This window comes from Argopecten irradians, chromosome 12 (assembly GCF_041381155.1).
Source record: "Argopecten irradians isolate NY chromosome 12, Ai_NY, whole genome shotgun sequence".
Taxonomy (NCBI): domain Eukaryota; kingdom Metazoa; phylum Mollusca; class Bivalvia; order Pectinida; family Pectinidae; genus Argopecten; species Argopecten irradians.
In genome coordinates this window covers 12,454,683-12,463,783 of record NC_091145.1, presented here as the reverse complement: position 1 = coordinate 12,463,783, position 9,101 = coordinate 12,454,683, and positions in this window count along the sequence as shown.

Sequence of the window (9,101 nt, the reverse complement as noted above, 5' to 3'; positions counted from 1 at the left end):
CAGCTAACTTCACAGACATTCTAGAAGTTGTACAGATGAGTATAACACTGAATTATGTCCCATGTTACTTTGGATCTAGAGCAACGAATTCGGTAATAAAACGTCACAATTCATGTCGAAGATGCATTACGAAAATTAATACCAAAATATTGCAAAACAGATCAGAATCACACTATTAACCTTAAAGGTTTGCTCGAAAACGAGCAAAGAACGTTAACAAATTATTGTATTCAATAAAAAGACTGGTATACTAGTCGTGTGTCTCATTTTCCTTGACAACCGAGGTAATAAATTTGATTTTTCGGTAGGTATGTACATTCGCTAAGCTAGACTTACTACTTCTCTATTATATACTAAAAACATAACTAAAGGCTTGATTATAATTGTCACATAATAGGGGGAGATAATCTAGTATTAGACCACAAATCAACCTTAAACTAGTACTAACATTTACGCTTTATTTCAGAATTAATTTGAATACATGTATCTCCATATGTTTTTTTTTCTTAGGGGGGAAGGAGTTGGATTATTGTAGTTTTGTTTTTTTATCATTATTCTTTTTTTTCTTTTCTTTTTTTTTCGCAATTTTCAAAATAATCATATTAATTCTACTATATCTTCTAAAGGTTATATGTTCAAAATAAAAAAAAATCATTCTTCCGCCATTTTTTCAGCAAATAAAAGCCATGTTACAAACGGCAAAGCTATCTTTGTTTTAGGCTGATGAATTAAACGTGACAATGAAAATGCTGGTTACAAAATTATTATTTGATATACAAACACGTCATAGCTCCTGTATGGTTAACTTATAGACTAAGACGAAAATTGTTCAAGCTAGTTGACCTTCTCTAAAAGGTAGATTACATCATTAAACACGAACTTACACTAACAAATGGTCAGTACTACGTAACCGATTTCTGATTTCCTCATCGCTTGACCCATCGGTCATTGCATTACCATAACAACTTACTATTTAGTACAAAACCCTACAGATTGCCTCGTGTCGGTCAGTGCATAAAATCTGCAACCTGACTACGTTCGGTCGGTCAGAGCATGGAAATCCACAGCTTGATCACTTTCAGTCGGTCAGTGCTTTTATTACATAAACCGCAAGTGAGAATGATGCATTAGGATGGGTCGAGAGCTATTTGGTATTTAACACTGTAACATGGTTATTGACATTTTATTAAAGTACTCTAATCAGTATGTTTGTGGTTACACCCGAAATACGTGTGACAGTGTATGTTTGACGGTGTAAATGGTTAACTGACTTTTGTTACACCCAAAATAAAAGTGACAGTGTATATTTGACGGTGTAAATTGTTAACTGTCTTTGGTTATACCCAAAATACGTGTGACAGTGTATGTTTGACGGTGTAAATGGTTACTAATTTTGGTTACACCCAAAATACGAGTGACAGTGTATGTTTGACTGTGTAAATTGTTTACTGCCTTTGGTTACACCAAAAATGTGAAAGACAGTGTATGTTTGAAGGTGTAAACGGTTACTGACTTTAGTCAAACCCAAAATAAGAGTGACAGTGTGTGTTTGAAGGTGTAAATGGTTACGGACTTTGGTTACACCCAAAATACGAGTGACAGTGTATGTTTGATGTTGTAAATGGTAACTGACTTTCGCTACGCCCAAAATACGAGAGACAGTGTATGTGTGACGATGTAATTTGTTTACTGACTTTGGTTACACCCAGAATACGTGTGACAGCGTATGTATGACGATGTAATTTGTTTACTGACTTTAGTTACACCCAAAATACGCGTGACAGTGTATGCTAGACGTTGTAAATTGTTTACTGACTTTGGTTACACCCAAAATACGCGTGACAGTGTATGTTTGACGATGTCAATTGTTTACTGACTTTGGTTACACCCAGAATACGAGTGACAGTGTATGTTTGATGTTGTAAATGGTTATTCACTTTGGTTACACCCAGAATACGTGTAACAGTGTATGTTTGACGATGTCAATTGTTTACTGACTTTGGTTACACCCAAAATACGAGTGACAGTGTATGTTTGACGATGTCAATTGTTTACTGACTTTGGTTACACCAAAAATACGCGTGACAGTGTATGTTTGATGTTGTAAATGGTTTTGTACTGCCTTTAGTTACACCCAAACTACGAGTGACAGTGTATGTTTGTTGTAAATTGTTAGCTGACTCACTATACAGGCGATATATCTTCATGTTAAGTTCACTTGAAATTTACGTGAAGTTCACGTAAAAGCATTGTCTGTGTATATAAACTCATTTTTACTGATTGAGAATGTTTCTCAAAATAAATATTGCAAAGATTAGCTATTGTCGAACAAGTTAAACAGCCACGTGGTGATATGCAAATGTTACCCACATAGTAGTCACGAAATTAGCTTGATCGACAAAATATTCCTGATTATAACCGACGAATTTTTAGGCCTCAATTTTTGTTACCTTGAAATATCAAACTGTTGCCTTTTAAAAGCCGAGATTGTTAAATAGTGCGTAGGTTTTAAATGATACACAGCCATACATAATTGCTGTCTACGAAACTAACACTTTGTTTTTGAGAATGTCATTCAACGATTGGCTCTTCTACAAAAGACCAGCGCACGAGGGCAATGCGTGTAACGTTGTTTGAGAAGCATATTGTTTTTTCAAACGAAATCCTTTCCATCGTTTTCGCTGATCTAGACTCTAAATCAAAACATTTAAAATATAGATATAATGAAGTGTTTTGATCACAAAAATAGAGTCCTTCCTGTTCCTTGATATAAAAATAATAGAACCAGGAAGTGAAATTGTAGTGAAGGCTATAGATGAGTATGTGTACAGTGGAATTCTATAGTATTTGCATTGCACTACCTCAGTGTATAAAGATAAGGGGTATTATGTTCCATACCGGTTAGGGTTTGTATAGCACGAACGTGTAATGATATAGTTACATAGGGAATACAAAACAGCTTGGTCTTCATTCTATTATATCCCCGCTCATTTACTTAAGAAACTTATACAACCAAGTAAAAATACAAAAAATATGTTTCCAAAATTTGAAAGCAATTACACAAAAATATCTATTTTAAGAAAATATATATTTGTAAATGAAATTTTATTTCAATCGCCCTTTAATAGTACATGTTATTGACATGCCGTACTAAACGTGAATATATATTTGGCTTGATTAACTCGGAGAAGAAAAAAACCACTAACAGATGTCAAGACCTTGCTACAGAACAGTTAACACGAAACAAAGCTATGTTACAAGTCAATTAATATATAGCGTGACAACCAACGATATTACCAATACATGACGTATACAATATACGAGAGGAATTACACTAAAACCAAAACAAAACATGAACAATCTGATTAAATTGATCCGTTCATGGCTAATGTTTAGGTACCGTACTTATTATCTTTCAGATTAACTGATAGTGTATCACACACGCTACTCATATTTCAGTGTCGTTTTATCATAGCGTACAGTAAAGGCACAGATAAATCAGTGAAACAGATAAGTCTACCATTATTGACGTTCAAACATTACCAATAGCTCTGTCTATGCACGGACAAATAAACATGACCCGCAACCCAATCAACTAACATCACAATTACTACTGCATAGCGGTTAAAGGACTATATATGGTTTGGGCCCTTTACATTATATAACTCACGATCAAACTAACAAGCACTGACGCTTACTCACAAAAACACAATCAACCAATGTTTAGGCTTACTCACAAAAACCCAATCAATCATGTAATGTTTAGACTTACTCACAAAAACCCAATCAACTTATGTTTAGACTTACTCACAAAAACCAAATCAACTAATTTTTAGACTTGCTCACAAAATCCTAATCAACTAATCTTAGCCTTAGCTTACAAAAAAACTATTCAACTAATGTTTAGGCTTACTCACAAAAACCCAATCAACTAATGTTTAGGCTTGCTCACAAAAACCAAATCAAATAATGTTTAGGCTTACTCACAAAATTCTTACCAACTAATGTTTAGGCTTAGTCATGAAATCCAAATCAACTAATGTTTAGGCTTACTCACAAAAAAAAACAAAAAAAAAAACAAACAAAAAAAAACAACAAAAAAAACAATCAACTAATGTTTAGCTAATGTTGACGCCCGGTAAACTTAAGTTGACATTTGATCGTGACACAACTGACATTGATGCTAAGATATGACTGACTCCCCTACCAGCAGACGTAACTCACAACCCCATCAACAATTACACCAACCAATGGTGAACCTGCTAACATTGTCAACAAACAATATGATGGTTTAGAAATGATTCACTGCACTGTCGCTTTAAGATTGACCCAAGGACATTTTTAAAAAAAGGGTACACACATATGAAATTTTGAGTATAGTGCAAGCTTTACATAATTTCACGTGAAATTCACGTGAAGAATTATTACCTGTGTAAACAAACAGAAAAATACTATTTTTTTCTTGAATGGTCTTGTTTTAAGGAATCAATTTCTCAATATAAATATGTCATTTAAACCTGTTGAAATCGCACAAAATGTACATTATAAGTGACTTTTATGAAACACGGGCAAAGTAAATATACACATGACACATGTACTAAGTACGCCGTAAATGATGGTGCCAGGCCTGTCCTTGGCTTGATTATTTTAATCATATGTTCACAAAGGGAAAAAAGGACTTTTCTGACCCTGTGTGAATGGCTATGTAAGGGAATCTCATACCTACTCAAGGGAAGGCACGTGGAGTGACAACGTGATCGCGACATATTAGCACTCGGTAACAAATATCCTTACTCAGAAAGGACACCAGTTTTCTTGTGATTTGGTTTTGTTTGGTATGATTATTATTTAAATACCGAAAAATTTAAATATTTTCAAACAAAAATATTTGTAAGGTATCTCACTTTTTGTGTATTTATCATTCAAATAGCAATAATAATTTCAAATTATTTTCAAACAAGAAGGATTGTAAGATGTGCAGTGAATAAAAGATGTTCAACGCTCGAGAAGATGATTGACAAAACAAGAAAGGGGAAAATCACTTCAAAGGAAACAGAGAAGTAATGGAATCAATTCACATTGTAACATGGAATTAGACAAGAGAGCATGTATAACATGAAAATGCGTAACATTGAACTTATGTTCAAATCAAAGTTAAAGCAGCATTGTTGACATATCCCTGTATGATATTTTTCAGAAAAGTGCATATCGAGTTTTGAGATTGCTTAATAGATGCTTGAGGTCAGAATATAGAATGGTTTTTTTCATTTACCATGGTAATTAGGGTATATTGACGGATCGCCAGCTGTCAATCAAACCGCACGTGACTTTGTATTTTGTATTGTGTGTGCTACGATGTTTGCTCCGACATTGAATAGAAACACGTGCGTTTGTGAGCATGAGGCGTGGCTATATTACACATGGCGATCGGTCAATTAGCGGACTGGTGTTTTGTTCACGATGGAAATTTAATGGTTCTGGGAGCATAAAAACTATTTTAGCTAATACCCATGTATCAAACGAAAACAGTACGGGACATAGCTGTTTTGAATCTTGGCTTCAAGTTTCTGCGGGATGACGTAAAACCATCAACGATATCCAAAATAAATCTTCAGCTACGAATCTAGCGAAGGCTACGATTACCACTTTGTATAAAGTATAGTGTTTTATTTTATTGAAACAGGCTTGAGTGATAAATGCAATTGTCCTTTAATTTTTCTGGAGTGTTGGATAGGGTTGTGATGCATTCATTGTATCGTTGTTGTTTTTTATGCTGTTGACTATCCATCTGGAACATGTTATGATAATTCCACGTCGGTGGTGGGTAGAAATATAGTAGATATCATAGTGTATGTGCACGTATTTACAGTCAGATGTGTCCTGGTAACTACAAGGGCTATACAGGTGGGGGTGTAGGATTACAAAGCTCTAGAATTATGTGCAGACAACGAAAGAATTACATTATCACGTTTAGCTTTATAAGGTCTAATAGATGCATGTACAATATAATTTATATAAAGGATATGGAGATTCTCTTCAATATACCACTAATACAGCATATCAGAATACCGTCCTTGAAGTTGAGTTTATTATAATGTTGATAAATGTAACTGAAAAGGATGGTCTAATGATATTTTCTTCAAGCTTTCCTTAGTGCTACAGAATCCTAACCAAAGATAAAGGTCCTCTTACTTCCTAGGTAGGGTTCTAGACTAGGTAAGTGATAAATGTCTTTCAGGTAATTTGAATTGTAGACCCGAATAATTTCGTAAGAAGAAACTTCTGACGAAGTTAGGGTTATTCTGGAACAACCCTGTATGGATGTTTGACTAGTATTTAGAAGTCTGTCTGTCTGTCTGGCTCGCTGAGAGACATCGCCGCTAATATGATCTTGCATGCTATTCAATGTTGAATAAATATTTTTATATTTTGTATCTTGTGTCTCTCGTCTGTACACCATTGTAACATATCGATGCCTAACATATCTGATAATCACATTTAGATTAATTGTTATCATATACAAAATGAAAGCTTCTGATTTTTAATATTCTAGATAATATTCTATAGGGATCTGGGCCCAGTTTCATGAACATTCCTTAACTTTAAGGAATGCCTTAACTTAAAATTTTTCACAGGAAAGCATTACGGAAGTTAAGGAAAAATCTTAGGCTAAAAGCATTTAATGCTATCATATGGAGAAATTTTAAGCTAAGGAATTTCTTAAAAAGGAATGTTCAAGAAACTGGACCCTGATGGCCAACAAATACAAGGGTTATATTTTAACCCATCAAACATATTTCTTTGCCGCCGTGGTTTGCAAATGAAACATCATATTGGACATACATTTTTCAAAAATTGTTTAAATTATTTGTGATAATTTGTTGGGGATGACAAATTGAATGAAAAAGCAAATGTTATTTGGTTGTCATGGACATGATTTCAATTATCCATACTTAGCCAAATTACACTTCTGTCAGAACATAGGCATCTGCCGACACATTATGTGTATCAGGCGTATGTCTGAAAAAATGCGAAGTATATTTTGGTTTAAATTTAGTAATCTAATATCTAAAATATTTAATTCAATTTCTCTTTATATTATGATAACTGCAAAATTAATAATCTAATTATTGACAAGTTGGTAAAATCTTAATCTATTTTGTTATTTTTCAGTTCTTACACATGTAACTCAACAATACTATCGGGTCATACAAGTTATATGTTATATGTTATTTTGTATAGAATCAATAGCTAAGGTATTGCGAAAGAATGAAATAAGCATAAAATATTAATAATTAAATAACTTTATTGATTAGAATATATTTAACCTTTTATTTTATCCAAAAACAAAAGAAAATAAAAGAAATACAACTACTATGTAACGAATGGATGCAAATGCAGCGGTATTAATGCATTGCCAACATAAGCTACGAAGTTTAAAAAAAATCACATAAAATAGAATATCAAACAAAATAAAACAAAACAAAAGGACGTAATAGATTATATAATTAATTAAAGGAATTTAAATAAAGTGGCTCGAAGGTATCGTCAGCATATACAATGATTTTAAGTTTACAGAATCACATAACAGTCCCACGCTTTTCTATAAATCTGAGGTTGAATGAGGTTCACAAACCATGTACACGGATGTAAACGTGGTTTGTATACTAATTGATCAATGCGCCAACTGATGTGTTACTATAAATTCAAATTAGATTGAAATAAAACCAATAATTCGGAGCGGAATATGTCATTATCGCTGTGTATACTGCAGTGGCGCACGTTACCCTCTCGTGATGTTTAGGATGCAATTGAAGTTACCTTTTTATAGAATATTTATCGAGAGGTAATTTCAATTCTTTGTTTATTACTTTAAACCAGGAAGTTTAAATTAGTCGATGATGAATGCTTAAGAGTTCGAATTTAACCTCAGAATTGTTCCCAGGGGAATTCGGCACCGTTCAATCATTAAATTGTTAAAAATCAATAAAATTGATATGCATGACTAGTAGGGTACGTCAGGCCACAAACTGACAATGGCGATGAAAAATTTCAAAGTGTAACTTTATGATATAGTAAATATTTTCATCATTAACATTGGGTATGGGGAATTGACTCTCCAATTACAAACTGTCCAATCAAAAAGCGACACTTTGTAAGCGCAATACCTTGTTAGATAGAAAAGCTATATTTCATTTTACTGGACTTTGTGGCAGAGGCCAAATATTGGCGCTGACTCCATCTTGTTAAAGAACTTAGCAAGTAACAAATGTATACATACACAAGAACAAAAAATAGATGAAGTATACCAGATGCAATAATGTGAAATTGAAAATGGTATCAATTAAGCATTGCATTTAATACTGGATTTAATTAATGCAGTAATAAACAACTATGCTTGAAATGAAATAGCATTTTAAAATAAAGATCTTTCATTCTTGTGACATAACTAGAGTAACCGACTTTTTGAAATTCCCAAGGGGGGTAATTTCACGTGTTTGGACTCAAGATAAACTCAAGAAAGTCTTCTTGGTAAACCCCTATGAAGAAATTAAAGGTTGTGTTTTGCATGTTTTGACCTGTTCGTCCTGATGGTTTAGAAAGATTTTTGACATTTTGAATATTAAAGAATTTGGACTTGCTAAAATAGCCTAAAATAAGGGAGGTTTGGTAAGCGTGTGTCTAATTAAAACAATAAACTTTTGAATACGTTAATTGGAAAGTAGGAAAGACAAAGTTCCCAAACAAAAATCATAGAGCAAAAAGTAAGCGAGTTATGTTTGTCTGCAGCCCCTCTCATTAAAAAGATTAATAGAATCCTTCCCTGTCTAGAGGGTGTGACAACGAAATCACAACCCGAGGAATAATTCATCCAACCTTAGGCTTGCCAAGGGTTGGACATTCAGGAATTCTCCCGAGGGTCGTAATTTTGTTGTCACACCCTCATAGGTAAGGAATGATTTTTTTCTTCCTTATACAAAAGAAACGGAAGAAACCGCAGCCCAAAAGAAGCATTTTCACCTCGACATGAACATGGTTCATGTGACAAATCAGTGAATGGTGTTGTAAAGGTAGCAGGTTTTTGACAGCAGCAACCAATG